We start from the raw sequence: 13,609 nt of genomic DNA on the forward strand, positions 1-13,609 counted from the left end.
ACTCCAGTCTGGGAGTGCAAGAAATATTAATGTGGGCACACAAGCTATTTCTCATTTTTTTTGATTGAAACAACATTGCTTAGTTTCATTTACCTTTCTGTGAAATGTCTTTTTGTGAAAGTCTATCACAGCCTGATGTAATTTTTATAAACAATGAATACATGCTGTTACTATTTTTGAAAGGAAATTTAATCGCTTGGAAAAATTCAGACTAAAGCCCCGAGAGGAAAATTATCATCCAGTGCATGCTCAGAGATTTCTTCTTACTCTACTTTTGTTTTTCCTTTTTGAAAGCATTTGTGATTGAGAGATGTCTGAGGGAAGGGACAAATTGCATTCTGGGAGTTTTAAAGAGTTATGTCAGGCAACTAAAATACGTGGCCTCTGTATTTAAAGAGATTTCACACCAGTATACTATTTGCTTTATAATTTTTGTGTTTCTTATTGTTTAAAAATGCCTTTAACATTTAGTGCTGTGTTAAAGGATAGCATGCCAGATTCCAGATTAATGTAAAGACTCCACTATTTAACTTTTCCCTAGTAACTTTAAAACAGAGTTTGGGTTCCAAGTTCAGCATGGAAAGATAGCATAAACATTTAAACTAAGTAAAGTGCGAAATACACATTTTTGAAGTTGGTAAGTGCTGTTTAATCATTTTCCCCTTCTCTCCCAAGTCTTTTGAAACTTCAAAAGGCTTGTTTAAGCAGTTTGTTAAAAAAAAAAAAATCCATACCCAATTGGGCTCCTCTCTATTAAGGAATGTGGAAAATTCATGATTTATGAAACGATGACACCAGTCTTACATTTCACAGGCTCCCAAGCTCTGAAACACGGGTACATAGGAAAATACACAGAAAATTCCTGTTCTTTGCAACGTGCGAAACGTTTCAAAATGCAACTTTGCTCATCTCCCTCCCCCGTACAAACTAATAAAATCACTTTGGCTCTGACTGCTTATTTTTAAAAAGTAGACGGCCTGGTAGGTGCTCTAGGGATAACCCTTCTCCCCCCACTCCACCCCCCTTCCCGCACACCCATTTAGACTGGCAAGCCCGTTTTCATTTTATTTCAAAGATTTTTTTTTTTTTAAGCGAAGGCAGGGGACGGCGGGGGTTGCTAAATTTATCTTCCTCCCCAGCCACGGGGATGAAGAAAACACATTTACTGCGGGCGGGGGTCTGAGGGCCTGCAAACAACTCGAGCTGGAGCCTCGGCCAGGACCGGCGCGAGAGGCGGTAGGTCTCCAGGGAGGCCCCCGGGGGGCGGCCGCGGCCCACGGGACATGGTGGGGGGCGGCCGGGCCGCCTGCCTCTCCGCGGGGTCGGCCGACCGCGGCCCCGCGCGGGCTTTACGGCCGAGGCGGCGGCGGCAGCGGCGCGTGTGTGGCGGCGGCGGGCGGGAGCGCGGAGGAGGTGGAAAGAAGGGGGGCGCTGTCACGGAGACTCCGGCCGCCGGAGACCCCGCCGCAGCGAGGCCACTGGGCTCCCCGGTCGCGGGGCGGGAGCGGCGCCGACACGGGGTGCCAGAAGGACCCACCGGGCGGAGGAGGGGGCCTGTCTACCCTTCCGCATTTTCCTGGGTCTCTCTCCCGGGCGGTGACGTGACGTGCTGACGGCGGGCCCGTGCCGGGGAGCTGGGCCGCTTTTTGTCAGCTCCGAGCTCGGCCCCTCCTCCCTCCCTCCGCCCGCCCCACCAGCCGGAGCCCGGCCCAGTGCTCCAGAGAAAGGCCGGCCTGCAGCACCCGCCACCGTCGCCGGCCGCCCGCACGTCCGTCCGGTGAGTCCCGGGTGCCGCCGCGGCCGCGGGGCCTAGTGCGCGCACAGCGGCCTGGTCTCGGCCTGGTCGGCGGCCCGCAAGGCGCCCTCCCGCGCTAGGCCGGGCGGCGTGGCGCGCGGCGCCGAGCAGGCCCCGAGGAGGCCGCAGTTAGGCCCGGGGAGGAGCCCGGCTGCCCCGAGCGGCGGCGGAGGCGCGCTCCGTAAGCGGGCGGGGGTTGGGGGAGGGTCGCCCGGTTGTGCCGGAGGCGGTCGAGGGGCCCCGGGTCGGCTCCGCGGCCGACCTGGGGCACCGCGCCGGGGTGAGGCCTGGGGAGGAGGCGAAGGCTGCAGGCGTGAGGTGAAGGCCGCAGGCCGGCCGGGCCGATTTTCGCTATGTAAATATCGGTGAGGGGGGGGGAGGGACGGGGGACAAGATGGCGGCGGCTCGGCGCCTGCTGCAGGGGACGATAGAGGGGGTTGCCGGGAGGGGGAGCCGCCATCTTGGAGGCGGTGTCTGGAGAGAAAATTCCGCTACAGCCCGTGAGGGGGGGTGGGAGAGCGGGCGGCGGCGGCAGCGGCGCCGGTGACGGGCCCCGGAGGCCCGGCGCGGCGGCGTGTGCGCGCGGAGGGGCGTGCTCGCTCCCCGTGGCGGCCATTGCCCTTGCCGCCATGATGAGCGCTCGGGCTCCAGGCGCTCGGCGGCAGCGCCACCTTCCTGCCTTGCCTCCCGCAGCCCCGTGACTGGCTGCAGTTTCCGCTGCGTTTCAGCTGAGCTGCCGCAGGCGGCCACCGCCGCCGCCCGGACGCCGGGACCGTTTCACCCTCAGCGCCCCCGGCCCTGCGCCTTCCCCCGCGCCTGTAGCCACCCGAGGGCAGTCGGGGCAGGTGGCATTCCGGACACCTGGGCTTACCAGGGCATACGGGACCCCAGGAAATGTTATTTTTGCTTAAGTCAAATCATATGTGGCTGCTAAGGTGCTTTCGATGCAGTTGTTTTTCCAACAATCTTTGCCGCCCCGAGTATCTGAATAAAGGAAGAAAAATAAAGATTGATGGGAAAGTTTTTGCCATTCTTTTGTCCTATAGGGAAAAAAATTGCACAACACGAGAGCGGAGGAATAAAATTTTGAATCATTCGTACTCATTTATGTGGAAACAACTTTCTTGAAAAACGATTTAAGTAGTGATCTGTTGGTGGTATTTTTTTAAATCGAGGAATAAGGGCAGACGTTTTTTATTTTCTTATTGGAGGACAACTTAGTGTGGTGCATATTTATTGTGCATTTGCCTGTCATGGTATTTCGATTTTTCATTTGTGAAGTTTTTAAGGCGGAGTTTCATCCCCTAACGTACTTTTTTGATTGCACACTGTGCAACTTTCTTGATAAACTCGGAGCCTACTGTTAGCGATGCACCGTGCTAGATGCTAAGAAACATTAAAAAGGTTCTTGTAATGCAGACGGTGGCTGCAAGAAGTCTCATGTTTAGAGGTAGGTGGGGCAAGGTGAAATGCAGTAAAGTGAGAGGTACAACTAATTACTGGGATTTCCGAGGGAAGCAAGGTTGCCATTGGAGGATCAGGGAGGGACGGGTTCCTGAAGTATTAATAGGTAGCATTTTGAGAAGGTTACCGAGGGATGGGTAGGACTTTGTTAGGTAGAGGTGGAGGTGGAGAAAGGACGTTTCAAGGGTGAAGCTTCTTCAGTAAACAGTAAGTATTTACAGTTTGGCAAAAGTGGATGGTATAGGTAGGGGAGCGGTGGGAATTCAGGCTAGAAAAGTTAGATTGCAGAAGAGCTTGCTTGCCAGGTGGAGGGGCTTATACTCAATGGGGTAGGCAGCGGGGGTGCCCTCAACTAGAAGAGTGATGGCACACCTGAGCTGCACGTTGTTATTTACTTATTTTTTATTTTGAGACAGGTTCTTGCTATATTGCCCCAGGCTGGTCTCGAACTCCTGGGCTCAAGCCGTTCTCCCGCCTCCCACTGCCCGCCTGTCACTGTCGTCTGTTCCCTGAGCTGTGCTTTACGGTACTTAGTAGTTCCATTGGACTAGGAAAAGTTTCAAAGTTGAAAAATAATGAGAGTAGTAAGTTGATCAGTGTTTTCATTATCAGAACGATTACAAGAATGTTCAGAAGTTAAGCAAATTTTGCTACTTTTGGAACGATGCGTCTCTATTAAGACAGCTGCTCCTTTTTTCTATCCTGATTTCTCATCCGAAATAATCTTTTGCTCAGAGTTGTCAGAATTTCTATGGTACACAAATAGGGAGGGGTTTCTAACATTTCATTTACCATGGTTGAAAAGTACAGGATTAGTGCTGTGGGTTATTTGACGAAAATGAGAAATGAGTATTCCCGTGGTAATTTTTTTTTTTTTTTTTTTTTTTTTTTTGAGACTGAATCTCACTCTCTTGCCCAGGCTGGAGTGCAGTGGTGTGATCTTGGCTCATTGCAACCTCTGCCTCCCGGGTTCAAGTGATACTCCTGCCTCAGCCTCCCGAGTAGCTGGGACTACAGGACCCTGCCACCATGCCTGGTTAATTTTTGTATTTTTAGTAGAGACAGGGTTTCATGTTGGCCAGGCTGGTTTCGAACTCCTGACCTCAAGTGATCTGCCTGCCTTGACCTCCCAAAGTGCTGGGATTACAAGCATGAACCACCGTGCCCTGCCTGTTTCCTAGAATTTTATGATGGAAACCTTTAGGTGGCATAGATACCCATTTTCAGTTTTTCCATTTTTCTAGACTGTAACAGGTCATGAGCAGCGGTGCTCCATGAAAGGGCTGGAGGGAATGAGAGTCTCATGTTTATTATAAAGGGCTATGGTTTAGAAAAGTTCGAGAAACAGTGCATTGGATGAGGCTGACTAGAAGCAAGTTGAGAAGGCGGGTTGTGGTTGTTGAGGTGTTAAGGGTAAACATAAACTTAGAAGAACCAGGTGCTTTTATATTTTGACAGCTGGGAAAGACATAGAAGAACTATTAAGAAGATAGAATTGTTTTGCTGCGCAGTACAGCAACAGTGGATGTTCAAGATTAAGATTAGAGTCAAGTTGTGTGATTAAGACAGGTAAGTGTGTAGTTTAGTTTCAATTAGAAATGGTTAAATATAAAATTATTTTTGCCTGAAAGGGTAGACCTTGAAACTTTGGAAAACTGACTGGTGGAACACCTTCGAACCCAACCACCCTGGATAAATAAGGTGTTAGTTTTTAATTTCTGTGTATTTTTCAGATAGATGCAGATTTGTTTTTTTAAAAAAACATGCTCACGAATGTGTTACAAATTTTTTTTTCCACATTGCTTTTTGTAAATGCTTACTCTCATTGCAAATGCTTACTCTCACTTAACCCATTTAGACTGATTCTGTCACTGATAATCTTCTTTGTATTATTTGTTCTTGTGTACACTGGCAATTCCAAACTTTTTTTCACTCTTAAAACTACTCAACGGGTCCTTGAAATCTCTCACCTTCAGCAAAGATTACCCAATCTTTCACTTCACTGAGAAGGGTAGATGGCCATCTGATAAAGAGCCAAGTCTCCCCTCCCTTCCCCTTCATGCCTTTCCTGTCTTCACCTAGGCCTTCCTCCTTTTGCCGCAGGGGAGGTTGCAGGAGGGATTGCTGTCTCACAAGCCCCACTGCTGCTCTGAGCCTGCTCTTCACCCTGGCTGCCTCCTTAGGGACCAAGCTCTGTGCGTGATGCCGTCTCTTGCATCATTAACCTCTCTTTACAAATATTCCTAGGTTTGCTCATCTTACAAAAGCCTCACCTGTCTTCACTTTCTTTTCACCCCATTTATTCTTAAATCCAGTATTTCCCAAATTGGGAAACTTGCACAGCATGTTAACAGGTGTGTTATATAAAAGTGCTCTGTGTTTCAGAAACTCTCTGTGCCTTCTCTGTCTTCTATGGTGGGATTCCCCTTAATTTAGCATTTAATGTATTATATTTGAACTGTGTGTTTATATTTTTTCCTTCTACACTGTGAATATAGAGACAAGTTCTGATTTATCTTTGTCTCCAAGCAGTACCTGGCATATGGACCATTATCTCTCAAAGCAATAATTTCGGTTACTGGGTGCAGAGAATTCTACGTAGTTAATAGTTTTCAGCTGTTCAAAAATCAGGTATCCAGTCAGTGTGTTTTTTGACTAAGGGACATACATATTAAGGCACACTTATTAGGGCACCAGGTCAAGGAGTAACCCCTCCCACCACCCCTTATCTGATTGGAATATGGCCAGCCTATTCTTATTCCTGCCAAGTTATTTTTCCAGACAACATTTTATAAAACCCAGGTATCTTGTAATTGTATTTTACTCAAAGGAAGTATACTCTAAGGAAATTGTGTGGCCTTGAGGTACACAGCCATTAGGCATTTAAAAAATATATTTAAAAAGTTTTATGGAATATTTTTAAATTACTGAAAATCAGAATCACCCAGATTTAAGAGATCTTAATATTTTGCTACATATTTGATTCATATCTTTTTGTTGTTTAAAGAAATAAAATCTCACAGATTCAAAGGGTCCCTCCCCATCCCCTTCCTGTCTTCTTTTCCCCAGAAATAACCACCTGTCCCAATATGTATGTACCAAAACAATATCAGGTATTGCTTGTGTGTTTAACTTTACATAAACAGTATCATAACCATACCTTATATATTATTTTTACTTAACAGTGTGTTTTTGAGATTTATCCATGTAATGTGTTTAGTCCAGCAGTTTTCAAAGTGTGCTGCAGGGATTCCTGGGGATCCCTAAGATTCTTCCAGGGGGTCCATGAGGTCAAAACTATTTTCATAATACTTTTTATTTGCTCTTTTCACCCACATTTTCCTGTACACTATAGGAATACTGTACAGAGGCTGCATGACATGTGATGTCATAATAGATAGAATGCAGAAACACTTATGGGAATCCAGCCGTTTTCTATTAAGCCAGACATGAAAGAGATTTGCAAAAATGTAAAACAGTGCCACTTGTTTTACTATTTTTTTTTGTTTAGAAAAATAGTTATTTTAAAATAAATATGCACCCATAAAAAAGAACGAGATCGTGTCTTTTGCGGAAACATGGATGGAGCTGGAGGCTATTATCCTTAGCAAACTAACGCAGGAACAGAAAACCAAATACTGAATATTCTCACATACAGGTGGGAGCTAACTGATGAACACAAAGAAGGAAACGAGACACTGGGGGTCTACTAGAGGGTAAAGAGAGGGAGGAGAGAGAGGATCAGAAGAGATAACTATTGGGTACTGGGCTTAAATACCTGGGTGATGAAATAATCTGTACAATAAACCCCCGTGACAGAAGTTTACCCATGTAACAAACCTGCACATGTACTCCCGAACCTAAAATAAGAGTTTTAAAAAAATCTCAACAAAAGGGAAAAAAGGAATAAAGAAAAAAAGTATTTTTATGGGTTAATAAGTGCTTTTAAATATCTCAGTTTTAATTTCTAGTATGATAAACATCTATAGATACGACCCACGTAAAAACTCTTTGTGGTTCTTAATTTTTGTTTTTTGTTTTGTTTTTTAAATTTTATTGTGATCCTTAATTTTTAAGAGTGCAAAGGAGTCCTGAGACCACGAAGTTTGAAAACTACTGATTCCATTCATTTTATTTGTATTTCAATGTATAAATAAATATACCGTGGTTTATTTATCTTTTATTCTTGGAGGGACCGATAGAAACTGTTTGCAGTTTCTGAATTTCAAACACTACTGCTATGAACATCCTTATACATGGTTTGTCTTTCTTGGGATTATATACATATAGTAGAAGTAGAATTGCTTCATTTAAGAAGTCTGTGCATTGTCAACTTTACTGGGAATTGCCAAAATGGCAAATTGTCTTCTATTTGACACTCCCGCTGTGTTTGATCCTGTTTCTCCAAATCACTGCCAAAGGATTAGATTTTGCAATTTTTTCCCAATCTGTTGGGTATAAATGGCATCTCCTTGCTATTTTCATTTTGCATTTCTAAGATTACTAGTGAGGTTGACGTTTTTTCCCCATGTATTTATCGGCCATCAGAGTTTTCTATTAATTGCTTGTGCATACCTTTGGTTCATTTTTCTGTTGGATTGTTGCCTCCTCCTTATTGGTATATGGGTTTTATTTATTTATTTATTTGAGATGGAGTCTTGCTCTGTTGCCCAGGCTGGAGTGCAGTGGCACGTGGTCTGGGCTCACTGTAGCCTCTGCCTCCCAGGTTCAAGCAATTGTCCTGCCTCAGCCTCCTGAGTAGCTGGGATAACAGACGCCTGCCACCATGCCCGGTTAATTTTTGTGCTTTCAGTAGAGACGGGGTTTCACCATGTTGGCCAGGCTTGTCTCGAACTCCTGACCTCAAGTGATCGGCCCTCCTTGGCCTCTGAAAGTGCTGGGATTACAGGTGTGAGCCACTGTGGCTGGCTGGTTTATGGGTTTTATATTCTGGATACTAATTTGTGATTATATACACTGAAAATATCTTTTCCTGGTCTGTGGCTTGGCTTTTAGCTCTGTTTGTGGAAAGTTTTTTATGTAGGACTTCTTAATATGATGGTAGCCAGTTCTCAGTTTTTTTCATTTATGGCTTGTGTTTTCTTATGTCTTCAATACATTCTTCCCTTACCCCAAGGTTGTAATGATACTGTGCTTTTTCATATTTAGGTCATTAATTCACCGGAGTTTTTTGTATATTGTGTGACGTAGGAATCTAATATCTTTTTCATGTGGATTTATCAAATGGTTCAGCGTTTCTCCCCACTGATTTATAATGCAACTCCTGAGATAGATCATATTCCCACATATGTATCTGTTTTTAGTTTCTCTCTTTTGGTTTCATTGGTCTGTTTGCCTATCTCTATATCTATACTATCCTGATTTAATAATAGCCTTTTTTTTTTTTTTTTTTTTTTTGGAGACGGAGTTTTGCTCTGTCGCCCAGGCTGGAGTGCAGTGGTGCGATCTCAGCTCACTGCAAGCTCCGCCTCCTGGGCTCACGCCATTCTCCTGCCTCAGCCTCCCGAGTAGCTGGGACTACAGGCGCCCGCAACCACGCCCGGCTAATTTTTTGTATTTTTAGTAGAGATGGGGTTTCACCATGTTAGCCAGGATGGTCTCGATCTCCTGACCTCATGATCTGCCCACCTCGGCCTCTCAAAGTGCTGGGATTACAGGCGTGAGCCACTGCACCCGGCCTTAATAATAGCTTTATAATTAAAACTGAGTATATCTTCTTTTCCTTCAGGATTATTTTAGCTGTTTTCCTCCCTTTGCTTATTTTGGGGTTAGTTTGTCATTTTCTGTGAAAACTGTTGGATTTTTATATTTGCCTCAAATTTATAGAATAAATACATAGATTCATGTAGATAAATGCTAATAGAGCTGGGATTTGAATTCTAGGTATGTGCTACTACTTTTCATAAAGCTCTTGCACAACTTTTGTTAGATATTTTTGTTAGATACTGTGTAATTTTTGTTGTCATTGTGAATAGGATTTTCTTTTAGTTATAGTTTCTATTATTGCTGATGTATAAGGATCACTGTTGACTTATATGTATTGATCACGTAACCTTGCTGAACTCTCATCATATTTCATAGATTCTGAGGTACACTTTTCCCCCCTACATCTTCACATATCTGAAGTCAAAATAGATCTTTGATGGTGTCCCATAATCACTGTTGTCTAGGCACCAGTCATGATGTAGTTATCATTGCTTGCACATGCACAAACTTGGTCAGGGCTCTTCATTTTGTCATCACTTTAAATGAGTATGTGCATTGCTGTATTGTTATTTCATGCCAAACAGTAAAACTGGAGGCGGAAGAAATTGCAAAGTGGGTGTCTGCCTTGAAAGAAAATCCCATAAATAATAATGGATCATTTTAAGAAGTGCTGCATCACCAACACTCTTATTGGCAGAGCACAATATTGTTAGCAACAGTTGAACAGTTTTGAGTGGAAGAGCAATCCATAGTAGGACCTTGAATGTGAAGTTGTAGGAATACCTTACCAATTTATTTTGCTTCTTTTTTTTCTGTCGCCCAGGCTGGAGTGCAGTGGCACGATCTCAGCTCACTGCAACCTCCGCCTCCCGGGTTCAAGCAATTCTCCTGCCTCAGCGTCCCGAGTAGCTGGGACTACAGGTGCACGCTGCCACGCCCAGCTAATTTTTTGTATTTTAGTCGAGACAGGGTTTCACTGTGTTTCCCAGGCTGTTCTCGAACTCCTGAACCCAGGCAATCCGCCCGCCTCGGCCTCCCAAAGTGCTAGGATTACAGGCATGAGCCACTGCGCCCGGCCAATTTCTTTTGCTTCTGTATACACAAGATATGATAAAAGTCTGTCTAAATAAGTCTGAATTGTCTTGATAAATCTAGAATGAAAATCCTAGATAATAAGAAAATACTGTATCAGTTTAATTGGCAATGTTTTTTTCTTAGTCATGTAAAATAAGGGTACAGCTTATAATTGGTATCTTCAGAGTCAGTGAAATGTAGTAATAACAGTTCATGGCCGGGTGTGGTGGTTCACGCCTGTAACCCCAGCACTTTGGGAGGCGGAGACGGGTGGACTTTGTCTCAAACAAACAAACAAACAAACCAAAAACAAAAAAACACAGTTCATAATTCTTTTGTATATAGTTTTCATGTCTGTGAATAATACAGTTTTATTTCTTCTTTTCCATTCCTTCTTGCCTCCTGTTTCTTGTTCTGGTTTTACTGCATTGACTAATTCCTCTATTGAAGTGTTCAGTAGAAGCATTGATAATGGGCATCCTTCTCTAGTTACTTTAATGGAGTGCTTCTAATGTTTTATCATTAAATATGATATTGTAGTGGGCTTTTTTGAGAGGGGGTGCTGATGATATTTTTATTTATTTATTTATTTTGAGCCGGGGTCTTGCTCTGTCGCCCAGGCTGGAGTGCAATGGTGCGATCTCGGCTCACTGCAACCTCCGCCTCCTGGGTTCAAGCCCTTCTCCTGCCTCAGCCTCCCAGGTAGCTGGGACTACAGGCATGTGCCACCATGCCCGGCTAATTTTTTTTTTTTTTTTTTTTTGTATTTTTAGTAGAGATAGGGTTTCACCATCCTGGCCAGGCTGGATGATATTTTTTAGTTGCAGTTCTCTTTTACTTATCATTTTAGAGTTTCTACTGTGAGCAGGAGTTTAATTTTGCTAATGCTTTTGCTACATCTATTGGCGTGATGAAGTCCATTAATCTTCTATTTTATTTTTAGTTTTTTTTATTTTTCATTTTGAGATGGGGTCTTGCTCTGTCGCCCAGGTGGGAGTGCATGGCTCACTGCAGTCTTGACCTTCTGGGCTCAAGCCATCCTCCCACCTCAGCCTCCCAAGTAGCTGGGACCATAGGCATGTGCCACCATGCTGGCCTGATTTTTTAATTTTTTTGTAGAGACGGTCTTGCCTTGTTGCACAGGCTAGTCTTGAACTCCTGGTCTCAAGCAGTTGTCCTGCCTGGGCCTCCAAAAGAGCTGGGATTATAGGCGTGAGCTACAGCGTGGGTCCTACATTTTCTATTTTAAACTATTTTTCGATTCCCGGATATTTGCATATCTTTGTTATTGCCATGTACTTTTCCTTTTTTATGTAATCTTGTTTGGATAACAAAGTTGTATTAACCTCATAAGATAAATTGGGGAGTATTTTTTTCTTTCTTTTTTTTTTTTTTTAAACAGTTGCTGTTTAATAGAGACAATCTGTTTCTTTTCTTTTTTGGAGACAGAATCTCTCTCTGTCGCCCAGGCTGGAGTGCAGTGGCACGATCTCGGCTCACTGCAATCTCTGCCTCCCTGGTTCAAGTGATTCTCCTGCCTCAGCCTCCTGAGTAGCTGGATTACAGGTGCCCGCCACCATGCCTGGCTAATTTTTGTAGTTTTTAGTAGAGACGGGTTTCACCATGTTGGCCAGGCCTCGGGTCTGGTCTCGAACTCCTGACCTCAGGTGATGGGCCTACCTTGACCTCCCAAAGTGCTGGGATTACAGACATGAGCCACCGTGTCCGAGCGAGACGATCTGTTTCTTAAAAGTAAGAACCCATCTGTGAGATTATCTGTGCTTGGTGTCTTTTGAGTGTAAATTTGTGGTTTCTGATTTGTTAATTGTTTCTTTCATGATGATAAGTCTTGTTTTAGCTGTTCTTGAGTTTTTTTGGTCATTTATACAAAATGAACAATTTTCTAGAAAAATATTAAATTTCAAATGCATTATTATAAAATATAGATTTCCCTGATGACTTTTAAAAACCTAATTTTGTTAGTTTGTTCCTTTTTTTCTGATCAGTATTGCCAGTAACTGCCTTTATTATTGAATTTTTAACATAGTTATTTTTATTGATCCTTTCTATTTCTACTCCTGTGGTTAATATTTTCCTTCTGCTTTATTTGCATTCATTCTGACATTTAAAAATGTAAGTTAGAGGCTTAGCTCATTCATATTTAATCTATTTTTATAATATATATACTAAAAACTATAAAATTTTCTCTAGACTATAATTGGATGCTATTTAAAAAAATTGAAATGCTTTTTTTTTTTTTTTTTTTTTGAGAGCGGGTCTCGCTCTGTCGCCCAAGGTGGAGTGCAGTGGCGCACTCTCGGCTCACTGTAACCTTTGCCTCCCGGGTTCAAGCGATTCTCTTGCCTCAGCCTCCTGAGTCGCTGGGATTACAGACGTGCACCAGCACACCCGGCTAATTTTTGTATTTTTAGTAGAGACGGGGTTTCACCATGTTAGCCAGGCTGGTTTCAAACTCCTGACCTCAGGTGATCCACCTGCCTCGGCCTCACAAAGTGCTGGGATTACAGGTGTGAGCCACTGAGCCCAGCCGAAATACACGTATTTATGGGGTAGAGTGATTATGTACATGTATACAATGTGTAATGGTCAAATCAGGGTAATTAGCATATCTGTCACACCAGCATTTATCATTTCTCTGTGTTGGGAACATTCAAAATCCTTTCTTCTAGATATTTGAAAATACATAATGAATTATTTTTAACTATAATCACCCTACAGTGCTATAGAACACTAGAACTTATTCCCCCTATTTAGCTATAATTTGTATCTGTTAACCAAACTGTCCCTATGTCTGGATACTATGATTTTTGACATGAATTGGTTTTTATTATTTAGTTCTAAATATATTGTGATCTCCATAATTTTCCTGTTGCCCATTAAAATTATTTAGAACTTTGTATTTACAGGATTTTCTTTTTGTATTACTGTTATCTCTGTGATATTTATTTCTAATTTTATTGTATTATACTTGGGGAACATTGAGATGCAAAAATCAACTCTGTTTCTCTATACCAGCAGCAAACAATTTGAAAATCATATTTGAAAACTAATATAATTTATAATAAGGTCAAAAAACATCTGATACCTTGAAATAAATCCAACAAAGCATACCAAGGCCTTCAGTAAAAACCTTACTAAGAGAAATGAAAGAAGACCTAAATTAATGGCAAGAGATAACCATGTTCATTGGATTGGAAGTGTCAGTATTGTAAAGATGTCAGTTCTCTCTAAATTGATATATACAGAAATTCAGTGCAATCGCAATAAATATCTCAATAGGGCTGTTGCTGCTGCCACTGCTGCTTTTTTTTCTTTTGGATAGGCTAGTTCTCAAATTTACATGGAAAGGCACAGGGCCAAGAATGGCAAAGGCAATCTTGAGAAAAAGTTGGAAGACTTAACACTAACATATATCAACACTTATTATAAGGCTACAGTGATTAAATTAGTGGGTGCAAAGCCAGATTGACCAGTGGCACAGGATAGAGTCCAAAAGTTGACCTACACATACAAGGTCAGTTGATTTAA

At 43.1% G+C, this 13,609-nt stretch overlaps 1 protein-coding gene across 29 annotated transcripts in view; it reads left to right on the forward strand.

Moving 5' to 3' along the window:
- Nucleotides 1-1,142: 1,142 nt before the first annotated feature.
- ZFX (zinc finger protein X-linked) overlaps nucleotides 1,143-13,609 on the forward strand; it is a 65,410-nt gene continuing 52,943 nt past the window's right edge. For 5 of the 29 annotated variants that reach the window (XM_054676869.2, XM_063804086.1, XM_063804092.1 and 2 more), the window contains exons 1-3: nucleotides 1,166-1,236; nucleotides 3,676-3,785; nucleotides 4,718-4,828. The gene's annotated coding sequence lies outside the window, so the exon portion shown is untranslated. Of the gene's footprint in view, nucleotides 1,237-1,415; nucleotides 1,778-3,675; nucleotides 3,844-4,717; nucleotides 4,829-11,509; nucleotides 11,813-13,609 lie in introns of those variants that run through there. The other 24 variants (XM_063804084.1, XM_063804094.1, XM_054676874.2 and 21 more) reach the window with 19 other exon arrangements.

The sequence above is a fragment of the Pan troglodytes genome, chromosome X (assembly GCF_028858775.2).
Source record: "Pan troglodytes isolate AG18354 chromosome X, NHGRI_mPanTro3-v2.0_pri, whole genome shotgun sequence".
NCBI lineage: Eukaryota > Metazoa > Chordata > Mammalia > Primates > Hominidae > Pan > Pan troglodytes.